Source organism: Lethenteron reissneri, chromosome 52 (assembly GCF_015708825.2).
Source record: "Lethenteron reissneri isolate LAM-NWPU_2019-01 chromosome 52, ASM1570882v1, whole genome shotgun sequence".
NCBI lineage: Eukaryota > Metazoa > Chordata > Hyperoartia > Petromyzontiformes > Petromyzontidae > Lethenteron > Lethenteron reissneri.
Window position 1 is genome coordinate 2453740 of NC_083830.1, and position 18458 is coordinate 2472197.

Genomic DNA, 18458 nt, shown 5'->3' on the forward strand with positions numbered 1-18458 from the left:
GCTGACACGGCCACACAGCAATTCGAAGGTCAGATGTTAGAGGCTCTGCTTGCACGTATACAATACCCCCACCCCCCCCCCCCGTCACATCGGTCAATATATTTCTGGGGGGGGGGGGGGTGGGGTTGGTGCGTGGGGCGCGGATTCCTTCCCCCCCGGCACGGCACGTCAGCACGGCTCGCGCCCGTCATGAAGTGAACAGCGGTTGTCCTCGTCGGCGTCGGCGGCGACGGGCGTTGACTGAATGCCGCGCGGCTCGTATCGTCGACCGAGGTCTGAACTCCCACGCCGCCGCCGCCGCCCCAGCGCCAGTCGCGTGCCGCGCCAAGCCCAGTGCCGGATGAAGCTGATGCGGGGCCTGTGGCATATGTTGTTATAAAGGGGCACTAATTTTTTTTTTTAACAAGTAAATATTAAAGCACATTGATTTTTAACTTGCACAGGAAAGTAATTGTATGGCTTTTTTTCATTTGCTATACAGCCAGAGAATACGACAAATCGCTAGCCTTAAACAGCCAGTCGTTCATACAAGTTGAAGGCGGTATAGTACTAGAGTAACTAGAGCAAGTGCAGAATCACTGAACCGGAATCGATAGCTTGAAAGCATTTAGCGCGGGGCCCTTGAAAGTGCGGGGTTCGTAGCTACGACACATTTGTACATGTGTCATAGCTACTACATGTGTAGCTACTACATATGTAGCTACTTTTGCTACATATGCAGTAGGCTCTGCATATGTAGTAGCTACTACATATCTAGCAACTTTTGCTACGAGGATAATCCGGCACTGGTCAAACCGCTCAATCCGGAGTCTGGTGGGGATATATGAGAGGTAGCGGGCAAGGGTTGGCACAGCTCACAACACCGTCCACGGAATGACACAGTCATATATCAACTTCCCACTGTGATAGGGGCTACGATAAAGGGACGGGCATGCAACTTTACCAGTCCCCCCCCCCCACCCCCCATACTGCAGTTGCTTATGGTCCACTCGCAGAGCTGAGCAGGCGCTGTTAAAGTTGGATAGCTACAGAACCATGTGCGGAATTACAGAGGGCAGCAAAAGCCTTTGCTGTGCTCCCAAGGTCCTGGAGCCACGGTGGCAACTGACACAGCATCATGGGGGACTCGAGGAGGCCTTCATCCAGCAGTGGATTGTACACGCACGGTACACGTACAGCCCGTAGGGAACTGTGGATGTGGATCTGCTGGCTGGGGCCACGCGATGTTTGAAACGTGGCAGAGAGGTGGCGGTTACTGGAAGGTGGAGGAAGAGGAGGAGGTGGTAGAGGGCAGTGCATGGCAGCTGAAGTGGCATTGACCAGCGTGCTGAAGTATGGTCAAACAACCCCCCCCCCCATAACCAACGTGGCTATGGGAGAGGCCTTTTCATCCCACAGTTTCATTCCACAGGGTTCTAAATCACTACGAATATTTACTGCACAACACAAAGCACATAAAATGCGCAAATACATATTTTGCAAGCGCAGCGCATTCATCGATTAAACACGGCACGGACACGAAGGAAATTAAACGGACGATAAACCCGGACGCGCTGCTGTTGTGCATTGTCGCTCGACTTACAAGCCAAAGGTCGCTGGTTCAATCTCCTGGCGCGGCATTTGAAACAACGGTGAGAGTTGCTGATTTCCTCCAGTCCGCCCACCACAGTTCGTTGATGGGCAGTTCGCGGTGCGGTGGAGTAAGGTTGCAAAGTTTGGTCGTACATGTTATGTATATCGTTTATTGTTAAATTTGAGTCACAGTTCCTATGATCATTGTTACATTGTTTTTATAGCTTAATTTTGGTGATGTTGAAAACGTTTTGGCTTAGCCATGTTTGTTTGTTGTAGTACAGAGTTAGCCTGATAACTTTAATCTAAATTGTCTTATGGTTGTTAGTGTTTGAATTGCAACCCACTGGGATTTTTGCACACAGCGTTGAAATACGGTGCTTTTTTAGGAGACTTTGCTGTTTTTTCCAGGCTTTTTCTGTTTGCGTGTAGTCACTTTATGATGTTTCTTGTTCATGTTTTTGTTTTGTTGCGGTTGCACCCGAGTCAAGAGCCGCATGGCTCACAGGGTCATACCAAATAAATGAAACTGAAAACAAGTAAACCCGTAAAAACAAAGTTTTTCACTATAAATCCTTTATATGCGTGGCGGCGAACTTAATATAAAGGATTTAAAAATATATTCGCCTGTGGAGGACGCGGGGATCGATCCCGCGACCTTTGGCATGGGAAGCGAGGGCGCTACTAACTGCGCTACTCCACCACGGCCTGGTGGAGGGGTTACGCTCTGGGCTCTTGCACTGTGATGTTCAGCCAAAGCCATGAATGCGTTCTATTTGAATATATGTAAAATAAAAAAATTTTGCCTAAAAAGTGTTACATTTTGGGAATTTTTTTTCACGAACAATAATTGTCTGGCACAACGAGTCTGTGTGGAAAATGTCAGCTCGATTGGATCACGGGAAGTGGGTTAAAAAACGACCGAAAGATTTGCACGGTCCTAAGCAAGCAAGCAAGCACGCGAACTTAATATAAAGGATTTAAAAAAAATTAACCCGTAAAAACAAAGTTTTTCACTATAAATCCTTTATATGCGTGGCGGCTAGAGTCCTCTCGTCCTCTGGCTTGAGATGGCTGCCACCTATGGGTCAGATGATTGCATTGCACCATTAAGCAATTGGTAATTAAATATAATATTTTTGTCCTAAAAAGTGTAAAATTTTTGAAAAAAAATTTCACGAACATTAATTGTTACGCACAACGGGCCTGTGTGGAAAATGTCAGCTCGATTGGATCACGGGAAGTGGGTTAAAAAACGACAGAAAGATTTGCACGGTCCTAAGCAAGCAAGCAAGCACGCGAACCTAATATAAAGGATTTAAAAAGGTGTGGCACTCCCGCCTCTTCCAAAGACGTCTGACCAGGAGCTCCAGCTCCCTCTAGTGGACGAAAGACATTGCAGCTTTGCGCCTTTACCTTTGCATGGGCATTAATTCGTGCATGCATGCAAACCTTACACGCCGTGTCATCATGTAACAATGAACCAGCATCTACGACAAATGTTGATTGCTCTCTGTTGTATCTGTGTCCATAAAGACAAAGATGGCCCGTATAGCCTTTAACAGACTGTTGGTGGCAAGTGCTGTTCGCGAACACCTATGAAGGCCGGCACAGCGCACGACAGGGTGAGTGGACAAACACCACACCCGGCCGCCTTTGTCTCCCCAGTGGCGATGTTTTACACGCCACACCATGCGGATAGCCATTAAGGCTGAGTAAACCTAGGGGAGACCGAATACCCGTTCAGATATTCGTCACCGTTATTGGTCGTGAGCGGGAATCTAACTCGGGATGCCAGGTTTGAAGCACATCGCGTGAACCTCTGCACCGTGTCCATGCACATACCCATGTATATATTTGTATATTTATAGACCGGGAATTTTTGCCATTAGAGCATGGAAATGTTCCGTCTCTCTCGAATTGGGTCTTTGTTTTTTTATGATGATGATGATCTACAGGGGAGAGGGTGGTGTGTGGCTGTCAGTGGCGCGGCGTGTCTGGGATGTCTCTGCGCTGAGTGTGTGCCATTGTTTGCTCACCCCACACCACCTAACGGCCTCTTCGCCAATGAGTAATTGTGATAAATATATTGCGGCATCGCCCAAATATTTTCCACGGTCCGGCATTATAAAAACCCAAGCTCTTGCCGAATCCGAGAGGACAATTTCTTTCGTTGGCTTTGCCGGTCGAGCGGTGGTTAGTCTTGACGGTGTGCGAGGCAGCTGATCGTGGTAAACGCACTTGCTTTTTTATTCAGCGTCGTGACCGAGATCACAGAATCTTGCCAACTACACGCGGCAAACCAGCAGCGCTTTGTTTAACCAGCACCTGACTTTGCCGATGAGACCCAGAAGATCGAAACCGGTCAAGAGTTTTGCTTGTTAAACAAATGCTGCTGCTGGAATAGTTTGGTTTGGAAAGCCAATCGGCAGACTGGATTAAACATTTTAAAAAGTGTTTTGTTGATATGTTGAAACAAAGAAAGGAATACTGCTCAAATGTGTTTGTTGTGTGGATCAATTCACGCTTATTTGTTGGGGAGGAAATTACTATTTTGGTTAAATCGTAAACGTTTTTAAATTCAAGCTAAGTAATGTTAAAGCCTGTGCTGCATTGAAAGGAATGTATATGTAAGAATGTTAAGACTTTAAATTCAAACCTTTTTCGTTGAAATTAATGCTCTGATGCCGTGTTCATGTAAAAAAAAATACGTTAAGTTGTTTTCATGCATTTTAACACGAGCCAGTGATGTTTATCGATACGGGACAATTGAAATCGAATTGCGCGTCACAGCCACGTGCGAATTAGATTATTTTCTCTCAGCATCCTTATCTTCGTTTTGTTCTCTGATTGTTGTTGTCATTTTCTCTCTCTGTGTCGCAGCAGCAGCAGCAGCAAGCGCTTCTTTGAGTCGAGGTGACGTCTCCCGCAAGGCAGCAAAGATGCAAACCATGAGTGAATTCGGGGAGGCGGCTCCCTTCCTCCGCAAGAGCGAGAAGGAGATGATGATGGCGCAGACCATCCCATTCGACGGTGAGAATTTAGGCCGGCCACGCGAAGCAGCCACGGGGTTCACCACTCTGGCCAATTGACCGCCCGTGCCGGACAGGCGACGCAGCGGCCAGAGTGAGCGTCTCGCGATGAGGAGGTCTCCCGAGTTAAACATCGTGGCGAGGCCCCGACGCAGCCCGCCATCCCTCTAGGGTCGATACGATGACAATGGCGAAGTTAGCAAGTTAACAGTGATTTAAAGCTTTCGTGACTGCAAGGATTCATCTTCTTGGTTCTTTCGGTAAAGTCACGTAGAATGGAAATAATAAAATAATAGAAATTAAATAAAACATAATAAAATATATTATATTATTATATAATAGTATATTATTTTATATTATGCTTTATTTTTATTATTTTATTATTTCCATTCTACGTGACTTTACCGAAATAACCAAGAAGAAGTTAACAGTGGTAGTCCCATGGGGAGACTCGAGCCCGCCATAGGAACGTGGAATTGTCACCACTAAGCTCAGGGCTGTAAAGGGGAAACAAGTACCGCCCCAATGGTGATTTTAGCAGAGCATCACTCGCACTGTGATCCAGTGCAGCAATGTGCACGGGTGTAACTTTCATTTCAATGGTCCAAAGTCAAAGTGTTTTCCTTTTGTAGTGGAAATATTAATTTCTATAGTGGGGGTGAGGGGGCAATCTCTTCACATTGGCCACCGCTGTTGACTTCACCACAAAGTGGTACCTATTTATCGACCCTGGAGAGATGACGGGCCGAGTGATCCACCAACCAGGATTTGAACTCAACACAATCAGAATGTGTATTTATACTGGATGAATCCGATGAGCTATGAAGCCCCTTTTTCACGGATGTCCGGTAAACTCCTCGCAGCTTTCCGAATGCACGCCCCTCGCTCCACCGCTAAGCCACGCGGCTGGTTATAAAACCCCACCTGCACTCGTACTGCGTAGCCACATCATCGGTGGGCACTCCAAAGCCGTTCGGCAGGCCACATGCGGTGGGGTAAAGTGCGGGTTCTCCCACCTTATCGGAGACGTCTGGCACGGCGTGGAAGAGTAGGCCAAAGCACCCTTTCGAGCTCCCTCGAGTGGAGGGGAGGCCCTTCTGCCAGCAGTGTTGTGAGCGAGCGATCGCAGGGCTGCGCCTCTGCCGTTACGTAGATGTCCGAAGAGGCCCTTGAGCGAGGAACTTGCAGGGATGCGACTTCGCTGAGGGCGACTTGTTGCTGCGTCGTCTCTTGCGACGACCGTGCACAGGCAAGAAGAGATGCTGGATTCCGGACGAGAAGGAAGCCTACGTGGAGGTGGAAATCAAAGAGACCCAGGGTACCAAAGTTACCGTGGAAACCAAGGCTGGAGAGGTAGGTGAATCCGTGGTGGTGGTGGTGGTGTAGGTGGCTTGACTGCGCCTGCAATTAACTTTGAGTCTCGGACATATGCACGTACATCGAACTTCTTTTGCACCGTACGTAGCCAACTGTGCTAACCGGGGGTGCGGGGGAAGGACAACAAACTAAATACATAAAAGTAGTTCTAAAGGAATTAGTTTTCACTGTAGATGCAGAAGTAAACAGCTCCAGTGGCTTCTTAATATCGGTAGGAAGAGCTTTCCAGACGGCCGCAGAAGCGCATCTGAAAGCGCGCGATGCGGTGACCGTAACGGAACAACCGCGAAAGCCTTCGCGGCACTGGCGGCGGAGGGAGCTGTGCTGCGTTGTACCGCGGCGTGCACGGGTAGAGCAGGGTGGGTAACGCGAGGCGCTCGCGCGAACAACGAAAATGGATTGTGCATCCGTTAGCACATTCAGCGGTGTGAATGGGGCAGCGTGATCTGGCAACTCCACGTCTGGACCGCGGCCACCATTGTCATCGTAGTCATCCCGCCGCCGCCGCCGCTGCTGCTGCAGCACATTCACATCGTTCCGTCAATGAGTGCGCGCAGACTTTGCAGAGACACTTGAAGCGAGGTGGCACCGCCTCAATCGCCTTGCACGGCTTTTCGAGCGGGCACCTAGCCTGGCTCCGCGTCTCAGGGTCACCGCAGTCAATGATGCCCGTGAAGTATTGTGCGCCGCGGTGGTGAGATGTTCACGAGCTCGCCTGATGTACAGGAGGTCGTGGGTTCGATCCCGGCCCTGATGCCTGCTGCTGTATATTTGGAGTTTGCGTGTCTCTCTCATCATCATCATCACGGTGGCTAGGAGATGTTAACCACATCGCCGGGTCTACAGGAGGTCGTGGGTTCGATCCCGACCCTGACGCCTGCTGCTGTATATTTGGAGTTTGCGTGTCTCTCTCATCATCATCATCACGGTGGCTAGGAGATGTTAACCACATCGCCGGGTCTACAGGAGGTCGTGGGTTCGATCCCGACCTTGACGCCTGCTGCTGTATATTTGGAGTTTGCGTGTCTCTCTCATCATCATCATCACGGTGGCTAGGAGATGTTAACCACATCGCCGGGTCTACAGGAGGTCGTGGGTTCGATCCCGACCCTGACGCCTGCTGCTGTATATTTGGAGTTTGCGTGTCTCTCTCATCATCATCATCACGGTGGCTAGGAGATGTTAACCACATTGCCGGGTCTACAGGAGGTCGTGGGTTCGATCCCGACCCTGACGCCTGCTGCTGTATATTTGGAGTTTGCATGTCTCTCTCTCTCTCTACCGTTGTCGCGTGGATTTTTCTCCAGGTCCTCTGGTTTGTCCCAGCACATTTAGAAACACGCGTTTTGAGTATCTGGTTGCTAGAAATTTCCACGTGATAAGCCACTTAATTGGGCTATAATTTGTGGCCAGGTCGCTTCTGAAAAATAAATATGTAACTCAGCCAAATACTGTAAACGCATATTGATTCTAAATGTGGAGGGGGGGGGGGGAATTCACGTGATCACGGGGAGAAAGACACAATATACAACAGGCGTCAGGATCGTGATCAAACCCACGCCCTCCTGTATACCAGGTGAGGTAGTTAACATCTCACCACGGTGCCGCCCTTAGCTACGGGGCCTTCATCCAGCAATAGATGCATCTCGTTGCTGCTGATGATGATGGTCACGATATTGCTCGCAAATGAAACGTTAATCCGCACTCTACAGACATCTCGGCAACGTGACGGTCATTTCTCTCGCGTCGTCTTCAATTCATTGTTTGGGTGCGCTGATAATATCTATAACTCGTAATTACTGTCGTTTCTTTTGGGTTACATCATGTCGGTATAATGTAAAAAAAGTTGACATCTGTGTGTAATCCTTAACCCTCCAACACCCGACAGAAACATTAACGTTGCCGCGTGGGTAAATAAGCCACTTGATTTGATTTTTCAGCAAAATTGGAGTTATCGTTGGAAAGCAAAGAGCCCCGATGAGAGCTGAGCATCTGTTAACGCCGGACAAGATTATTCTGGATGTAATCGACTATTTTAAAACTATTTATATTGACCAGGAAAGGCCCACTGAGCCATAACGCTTTTTTTCAGAAGCGACCTGGTCACAAGTGATAGCCCAACGAAGTGGCTTATCACGTGGGAATTTATATCAGCCAAATACTATAAACACATGATGTTGATTTTAAATGGGAAGAGAAAACCCGGAGGATCCGGAGAAAAATCCAGGCAACCACGGGGAGAGAGACACGCAAACTCCAAATATACAGCAGGCGTCAAAGTCGGGATAGAACCCACGATCTCCCGTATACCGGGCGAGGTAGTTAACATCTCACCACCACGGCGCCCTTTAAATTTCCAGCAAAACCGACGTGAAAAATATCGTCAAAATCTCGCTCCCTTTTCAACAATCCTCCTCTTAGTTTTTGAAAATGAACAATATACCTTAGACGATGATCTAACCCTGAAGAAACTGTGAATCGTAAATATATCGGTCGTTAAAGTTCTACGCACGATAGAAAATACTAATTCCGCAGCCACAACAAGCTCGGTAAGTAGCTCGGGGTCGGCAACTAAAACAACAATAATTGAGACATTTATTTTTCGAATTCAATAAAATAAACACCTCAATATTTCAAGAGGCGCGATGCACGTGCTCGCATTGCACACGTGACACTACGGCACGAAGCAGGCCCCTGAAAGCATGGGCGGGGAACCTTGTTTCTGCCAAGGGCCATTTGGATATTTCTAACATCATTCGCGGGCCATACAAAATTATCAACTTAAAAATTAGCCCGTTATATTTGGTCAAACATTTAATTAACTCGCCCCTGATGCGATGGCTGGAACTGCTTCTCTTTGGTGAGGCGTGTGATGATGTTAGCTGGTATTGATGATGTTGCTACCCGCAACTGCTTTTCCACGTTTGCTCCGAGATTTATTGAATTTCGAGTCCCGCCTGCGGTTGCCTTGGCAGAGCCAGACCAGGTTACCGACCCCCCCACCCCTCGGCGTCTTCCCTCCCCGCACTCCAGACCAAGGTGATCAAGGTCGACGACATGCAGCTGATGAACCCTCCCAAGTTCGACAAGATCGAGGACATGGCCATGCTGACGCACCTCAACGAGGCGTCGGTGCTGGACAACTTGCGGAGTCGATACGCTGCCTGGATGATCTACGTAAGTGGGAAGACGCAGAGCCCTCCCCGACGCGTCCGTCCCGAGATGTGGTCTCTCCATCAGACGCAGATCACAAGTTGATCGTCAAATTGAAGCCCGTCGAGCCGAGAAAGGGGCCGTCCATAAATGACGTCACGCACCTAAGGGGTGGGGGGGTCAGACATTTGTGACGATGTGTGACGAGGGGGGGGGGGTTGAGAAATGTGACGTCACATCAAAATGCACAACTTTTAATAAATATAGACAACACGTTCTACTTAATGAAATAGACGTTTAAATTAATGTTTTCTCCTACAATATCAGAGTGCAGCGCCACATTAAAGACGCACTACAATGACAATAGTTTTAAGCGATTTGAAGCATGTTTTATTTTTGGAAGGGGGGGGGCAGAGCTTTGTGACGTCATATTTGAGGGGGGGGGTCTGACTTTTTGTGACGCCGTGTGACGATGGGGGGGGGGGGGGTAAAAATCGTCAAAAATCGCGTGACGTCATTTATGGACGGCCCCAAAGTTCCTTTTCTCAAGGCCGTCTCGGCCGGCAAGTGCTGTTGGGGCAAGCGCCGTGAGCGAGAAGCGTCGATGATTTGCGCGGGTTGGCTACGCCGTTGTCTCGCCAGTGCTGACGTTTCGCACACCGCACCCGGGGTACTCGTTTAAGGCTGAGTCGACCTAGGGGAGGGGGCCCCCCACGAGCGTTGTTGGTCGTGAAGCGGAGACTCGAACTCGGGCGCGATCAAAGGGAGAGACCGTGAATGAGTCACGGGGCAGACTTCACGGCCATGCCTGCCACGTGCTAAATATAGCCAAACAAAAGCGGAGCCGAGTTAAAGCGCAGATTCTCGCCCCCCGCCCGCCCGCCTCTAATTACAGCGTCGCTATGAATAGCGGACGCGAGCAGGTGTCTCTGGGCCAGACAAAGCACAGGGGAGCTATACACAGTAACGCGGCCTATTGTTATCATCCCACTTGGGTTTCCCCCAGCGCACGGCTTCTGTTACGACCAAGTCCCGTGCACAAACATTCCGCAATGCGCCAGCAGCGCCTCCTTTAGCTGCAACTCACTCGTTGTACCACCCCCACCCACGTCCTCCACCCACGCCTGCCCCACCTACCTCGCCCACCCACACCCACCCCACCTACCTCGCCCACCCAACCTACCTCCTCCACCCACCCCCACCCCACCTACCTCCAACACCCACCCACCCCCACCCCACCCCCACCCCACCTACCTCGCCCACCCACCCCCACCCCACCTACCTCCCCCACCCCACCACCACCCCGCCAGTCAAAGATAAAGGCGCGGCCCTGCAATTGCTCGCCCACACCACTGCTGGTGGGAGCTCGGGCGATCCCCGTCTTCGTGTAACACAACGACACCCGCTGATTCTGCCTTGGCAGTGGTGCACAAATCGCAAACGACAACAACCTCAAACACATTCGTCACCTCCACACGCAGCCCCTCGGAGTGTACCCAGCGATCTGCAACGTTTCGGCTAATGGCCCTTAATCATGGGGCCCCCTTCGCAACGAGCGGCGTTACCCCCCCCTCCTCCTCCTTCCCCGCATTGAGCCTCTTGCCTGTTCTTCCACCACAACCACCACCACCGCAGACTTACTCGGGCCTCTTCTGCGTGACGGTGAATCCCTACAAGAACCTGCCCGTCTACAAGACGGAGGTGGTGGCAGCCTACAAGGGCAAGCGGCGCTCCGAGGCTCCGCCGCACATCTTCTCGGTCGCGGACAACGCCTACCACGACATGCTGCGCGGTGAGCAAACCCCGGGGCGAGTTGGCGACGGGGAAGGGGTCAGCGAGATGGGCAGAGCCGGCGACCTCCGCGAGCCTGCGTTGCGATCCGGGTGTTGTAAGGTCGCCTTCATGATGATCATCCTCGCGTCAGTGGAGGCGGCTTGTGGCTGGCCGTCGAACAAAGACGGCGGTGGTCAACCTCATCGATGCGCTTCTGCGGCCGTCTGGAACGCTCTTCCTTACGCTATGAGGAAGCCACTGGGAGCTATGATGCACTTTTAAGTCATCTCGATTGTAAACGCATTCTTTGAGAACTGCTCTCTGTGTTTAGTTTGTTCTCCTTCCCACGCACCTCAGAGTAGCGCGGTTGGCTACGTACGGTGCGAAAGAAGTGCAGCATACATACAACATACATACAACGTACATACAGCATACATACAACATACATACGAAACTGCGCTCTCACGCGTAGGGAGTTGACGGCGGTCTCAGCCCGGCCAGCGATGACTGCTCGACACGAAAAATGAAATTCCCCTCTAAATTTGGTTCGGCACTTCAATTTTGGTAACAAAAAAAAGAAATCCGCTCCCTGAGTGAAAACGTCGTTGCGATGTCTGCTGCCGTGCGACATCGTCACCTGCAGCTCCTGAACAGATCGCCATCATAGGCGAGAGAATAGAACCTGCATCGCGATTGGTACCTCGCCTCACCGAGATGAAACTGACTCGGCGTGTGTTGTTCTTTGCAGATCGTGACAACCAGTCGATGCTCATCACGTGAGTATCGGCGGCGTGTCGCGCTGCGTCCCATCGTTCACTACTACTACTAATCATTTACATGTAAGGTGTCTTCCACTGATGTCTCAATGCGCCTCGGTGATTATGATGGTGGTGGTGGTGCAGCTGCTGCTGGTGACGATGTTGGTGCTGGTGGTGGTGGTGCTGGTGATGATGATGGTGGTGACGATGCTGGTGCTGGTGGGGATGGTGATGATGATGGTGAAGGTGGTGCTGGTGATAATGATGCTGGTGGTGGTGCTGGTGATGATGGTGGTGGTGCTGGTGATGATGGTGGTGGTGGTGGTGGTGACGATGGTGGTGAAGGTGGTGCTGGTGATCATGGTGATGATGATGGTGATCATGGTGCTGGTGGTGGTGACGATGGTCATTAAAATAATGTTACTCCTTACGCTATTGGCACTGCACAGAGCGTGAGGGATAGCTATAGTACTAACTATAGTAGTAGCTATAGTAGTCATGGTAATTTCTTTGGGGGGGAGGGGGGTGCCCTTAACCCACCAGTGGATTGATCATGGCTGCTGCTGATGATGATAACAACGATGATGATGAGAATGTCCATTTTTCTTCAACAGCGGAGAATCCGGTGCGGGTAAAACGGTGAACACCAAGCGAGTGATCCAGTACTTCGCGACCATAGCCGCGCTGGGGGATCACCCGTCCAAGAAGAATGTGAATACATGCACAACAATGAATGCACAACAATGAATACACAACAATGAATACACAACGCTACCGCAGGCATGTACACGCACGCGCTCGGAGTTCTCAATGCTCGCGGTGGTGCTGGTGGTGATGATGGTGCTGCTGGGGGTGATGATGGTGGTGTTGGTGATGATGGTGATGATGATGGTCCTGGTGGTGCCGGTGGTGTTAGTGGTGCTGGTGATGATGGTGGTGGTGCTGGTGATGATGGTGGTGCTGGTGGTGGTGGTGCTGGTGGTAGTGGTGATGATGATGGTGCTGGTGGTGCTGGTGGTGATGATGGTGCTGGTGGTGCTGGTGGTGATTATGGTGGTGCTGGTGATGATGGTGATGGTGATGATGGTGACGGTGGTGATGATGGTGATGATGATGGTGCTGGTGATGATGGTGCTGGTGATGATGGTGCTGGTGATGATGGTGGTGGTGCTGGTGATAATGCTGATGCTGGTGATGCTGGTGATGATGTTGATGATGGTGCTGGTGGTGATGATGGTGATGATGGTGCTGGTGGTGATGATGGTGATGATGGTGATGTTGGTGCTGGTGATGATGGTGATGATGGTGCTGGTGCTGATGATGGTGATGATGGTGATGATGGTGATGATGGTGCTGGTGATGGTGGTGCTGATGATGATGGTGCTGGTGATGATGATGATGATGCTGGTGATGATGATGATGGTGGTGTTTGCCCATTCTGGGGCTCTAAGCGAACATGTTTTCCTGCTCACGCGAGTCGGGCTTCGTGACGTTTGACGGCACAACGAGACTTTGTGTGACGGGACGATATCGTTATCGTGTACATACTCTTCTTGTTCAGCAGGTCTACTGCTGTATCTTTGTACCTGAAGACGATGGCTTGTGTTGCGATCGAAACGTCGTGATCTATTATTTATTTTTCTACCTACTGACTTTACCGAAAGAATCAAAGAGTATGGATTCCTGCAGTCACGAAAACTTCAAATCAAGATGATCGTGTACATGATATCGTGCACTATATATACCATATAAAAACATCGTAGTGTCGCTGCTTCGTGCCAACCTGACTATTGTACCGCTGGTTTGTTTACTTGCATATGAAACTCGTGCCCCTAAGACGACTAACATTTCTGTTTTCTTTATCCTTTTTTTCATTTCGACGACTACAGCAACAACCAACAACCAAGACTGGGGTGAGTACGGGTTCATTCATTCTCTCAAGCAGCAAGCAAACGATCGAATATAAACATTGTGAAACATACTGTTTACTCGTACACAAGCAGAGTTATGGAAGTCTCCTCTCTACGCACATCAAACAAAATGTATCGACCTCTCATGCGAGGTGTTGCCACCCGTCCTGGTTTTCCCAGTATCGTTTTTATTTCCGACGCTGCTAAACTTTCCGTCTTGCCGAATACTAAACAATCACAAACTCACCGCTCGCGACGATGCATTGACACAGAGTTGTTTCCTCCTCCGTGATCGTGAGATATTCTCCACATCGCGTGTCCTGGTTTTTCTGGACCTCAGAGGTGGCAACCGCAACTTTTTGCGAGTTAACGAAGCAGTTGTACGATCCGGAATTTGGCGAACTCAAGGCCACCGCAGAGATAGAGTCGCCTGTGTCTGTGCGCGTGTTTTATTGAACCCGGTGACCCTAGATCCATCCCCGCTCACCGCCATCAACATTGATAATGGTCTGAATCGGTCCTGGGCCTCCCCTGGGTCGACTCAGCCTCATATGAGTACCCGGTGCGGTGTGTGAACATCGCCACGAGTGAGAGACAAAGGCGGCCGCCGGGCGTGGTGCTGGCCACCCACCCCCTCGTGTTCATAGCTGCTCGCTAACAGCACTTGCCCCAACAGTCTGTTACAGGCTACACGGGGGATCTTTGTCTTTGTGGTGCTGGCCACCCACCCCCTCGTGTGCCGTGCCGGCCTTCATAGCTGCTCGCTAACAGCACTTGCCCCAACAGTCTGTCAAGGCTACACGGGGGTTGGGGGGGGGGGCTTTGCCTTTGTCACGTCTTATTGAATTCGCGTCGTCGCCGCCGCAGCATCAGCATCAGCAGCGTTGATTGTCCGTCTGCGTCGGTGGCGGCATTTTTGTTCTGCGAATGTCGTCAGGGCTCCCTGGAGGATCAAATCATCCAGGCCAACCCCGCCTTGGAGGCCTTCGGCAACGCGAAGACACTGCGCAACGACAACTCCTCTCGCTTCGTGAGTGTGGGGGGCCGCGTCGGCGCGTGGGGGGGGGGGGGCAGCCACTCTCGCGGTCGGTTGAACGTGAAGTGAAGAAGGGAGGCTGCTTTGGGGGAGGAATGTGGCTTTTTTGTTGTCAAAACTCGCTTATCTCGATTCAGATGGAGAGTTGCTATGTGGAGCGGGGTGACTGTCACAATCAGAATGTTTATTCGTGATGGGACCTTTTATTTTAATGCGGACTCGATTCCTTGCAAGAGGTTATCTATTTGGTGTTTGAACATATTAAAACCTCCCGTTTAAGTGCCAGAAAGGATAAAACCTATTGTTATTTTTCACATTTTTTTCATGATTGAGGGTTGACTGAACACTTTTTCTTTAAAATCGTATTTGCGTCTGACCGTATTTCACCAATGCTGCTGTCATTCGTTACCCGCCCAACAGGGAAAATTTATCCGAATCCATTTCGGGAACACGGGAAAGCTGTCGTCTGCCGATATCGACATCTGTGAGTAGCTGACACACCGACTACCCGCACTGCGTGGGCCATCGGCAGCGCGTAATCGCCTGCTCGTTGCAGATTGTTCACGGTTCGGATCCAGCGGCCGCCCCGGTTATTACTGCAGTGGCGTGTTTGAACCGCACCGTCGGCTTCACTCGCGCTGCACGTGAAAGATCACCGCCGACGTCATTCGTGGGGAGGAGTAGGCCATCGTGTACCAGTGTAAGGGGCTCCATTTTGGCAAATTACAAAATGACACCGGCGGTGATGGAATTGGGAGCCCTACGCAGCGATCATCGCCACCCCCCTTACTGGCAGCCTCGCAGCCATTCGCTGGCCGGTGCTGCAAAAAAACAAAGACAAAGATCCCCCGTACAGCCTGTAACAGACTGTTGGGGCAAGTGCTGTTAACGAGTTGCACCTATGAAGGTCGACACGGCACACGAAGGTGTAGGTCGCCAACACCACGCCCGGCCGTCTTCGTCTCCCTAGTGGCGATGTTTACACACCGCACCAGGTACTCGTTTGAGGCTGAGTCGACCTAGGGGAGGCCCAGGACCGGTTCAGATAATCGTCACTGGTGTTGGCCGTGAGCGGGAATCAAACTCGGGTCTCTGCTGGGTTCGAAGCACAGCGCGCTAACCACTACACTACCGCTCCCCCCTTACTGGGGGTTCAAGACACGGCCAGATTTTTTCAGAAGGTAAATCATCGAAACACAAATTAAGCACTAGCACATAAGTACAACTACTTTGTTTGATCAAACCCCTATGTATTTATGAACAATACACTTTTTTTTGCATTTATAACCAAAGGGGTGCAAGGCTGCAGTAAAGGTTAAGAACCTCTGCCGCAGAGGGACAGCTACCGCTGGCGCGGACAGCAGCAGGGCATGACGATGGTGGAGAGAGATGAGATGAGATGTTACGGCGCTTGGAGTGACTGAGACGCCGTGCACGATGACCGCTGGTGGTGCTGTGCCATTTTCAGACCTTCTGGAAAAATCCAGGGTGATCTTTCAGCAGCCGGGGGAGCGAAGCTACCACATTTACTACCAGATCACCTCGGGCAAAAAGCCCGAGCTGCAGGGTAAGCTCACCGCGATTTAATTTCACCCATCCATCCTAGTAGCAGCGAAAACAGACGCTGCTACTCCCTGCAGCTCACTTCAGCTCGCTCCTTCCATCTCTCTTCTCCCTCTCCTCCCTCCTCTCTCATCATCATCATCACCACCCTCTCATCATCATCATCACTCTCTCAATATCATCATCACGCTGTCATCATCATTATCATCACCCTCTCATTATCATCATCACGCTGTCATCATCATTATCATCACCCTTTCATTATCATCATCACGCGATCATCATCATAATCGTCATCATCACTCTCTCATCATCATCATCATCACCCTCTCATCATCATCACTCTCTCAATATCATCATCACGCTGTCATCATCATTATCATCACCCTCTCATTATCATCTTCATCCAATCATCATCATAATCGTCATCATCACTCTCTCATCATCATCATCATCACCCTCTCATCATCATCACTCTCTCAATATCATCATCACGCTGTCATCATCATTATCATCACCCTCTCATTATCATCTTCATCCGATCATCATAATCGTCATCATCACTCTCTCAGCATCATCATCATCGCCCTCTCATCCACCACATCTTGGCCCAGTCATTCCTTCTCCCCCTTCTCCCCTTCCTGCTCCTTCGTTCTTCCCACTGCTCATCTAGAGCCGTGCCCTGTCTCTCCCTGGGGACTGTTGTCCTGACGTTTGACTCCACTCCCCTTACCGTGGTGTGCCACGGGTGGAGGGCGTTACAATGCCTACCGCAGTGCGGAACTCTGCCTCCGACCAAATAGGCTCTGCTGCCGTGTTGTGGGCGGCAAATACATTCGCAGCGCAATCCGTCGTTGTACTATACATCTATGTTCCCACGCCTGTGTGAAGTTCGGTGAATTATCCCCCTCCACAACGGGCACGCCATGGTGAGGCCCACATCCATCCCGTGGACTGACAAAGGGCTGAAGAGTAGGCCAAGTAACCCTCGACAGGGGCTCTGCGGAGCGCCCTCGAGTCGAGGCTTCTTCTGCCAGCAGCGGCGTGAGCGAGGCAACTGCAGGGCTGCGCCTTCATATTATTGTACCTTCACGTAGACCCTGTTGTTGTACTTGTTGTTGTACCTGTTGTTGTACCTGTTGTTGTACCGTCTCGGTCCCACGGACAGACATGCTGCTGGTCTCCACCAACCCCTACGACTTCCACTTCTGCTCCCAAGGGGCAGTGACCGTGGATAACCTGGACGATGGGGAAGAGCTCATGGCCACCGACGTAAGTGAACAGAATAATCGCAAGCGTCGTGAGTTGACAATAGCGGTTATTTTGGGTTCAGTAGTTTTGTGTGTGTGCGTTGAACTTCTTTCGCGCCTTACACAGACAACCGTGCTAATCGGAGGAGCGGGGGAAGAACAACAAACTAAACACGCAAAGCAGTTCTAAGGAAATTCATTTTCAATGTGGATTGTTTAAAAGTGCATAGCACCAGTGGCTTCCTAATATCGGAAGGAAGAGCTTTCCAGACAGCCGCAGTGGCACCTTTTAAGTCGAACATCGGACTTAGGACCCATATGCAACAGAGAGGGAGGGGGGATGCTCGACTATCATCTGCTGGCATTCCACCAGCACTGGTTCAAGTGAGCCTGACTCTGCTGATGAGACACTGAATATCGAAACCTAGTACACAGTGTTTTCCTGTAGTGAAATAATGCCCTGAAATTAGACACTCTCAGAGGGCCATGGGGCTGATAGAGTGCGTGGATAAACTACTTTTACGTGGAGGGACAGCTTCATGACGGAGGCATATTTTATGATTATTCATGGACCTAAGCGATCGTTTCGCCCCCGATCGAAATAAAATATCAATGCATAAAGTCACTACTGGCGCAGTTGCCAACCACGGCTAACATCAGTGGCGCGTGAGATCACCGCTCCCTCCTTCACGAACCCGCGCTGACTTGCGTGTTTTATAAAGGGCCAAACTATAAAACTAAAACTATTTTTACTTTACCAGGTAAGGCCCACTGAGCTGCTATAAAGCTCTGTTTCAGAAGCGAACTGGCCACAAATGATGGGTCAACGAAATGGCTTATCGTCGTGTGTAAATGTATTGCAGTCAAATACTTTGATTCTAAATGTGGAATGGAAAAACCGGAATGACCCGGAGAAAAATCCACGCGACCACGGAGAGAGAGAGACACGCAAACTCCAAATATACAGCAGGCAGTCAGGGTCGGGATCGAACCCACGGCCTCCTGTATACCGGGCGATGTATTTAACATTTCGC

General features: G+C 50.4%; 1 pseudogene; it reads left to right on the top strand.

Annotated features, from left to right (window-relative positions):
* The first annotated feature begins 3745 nt into the window (after positions 1-3745).
* The window catches only part of LOC133355966 (myosin-7-like), a 45033-nt pseudogene continuing 30320 nt past the window's right edge, over positions 3746-18458 (top strand).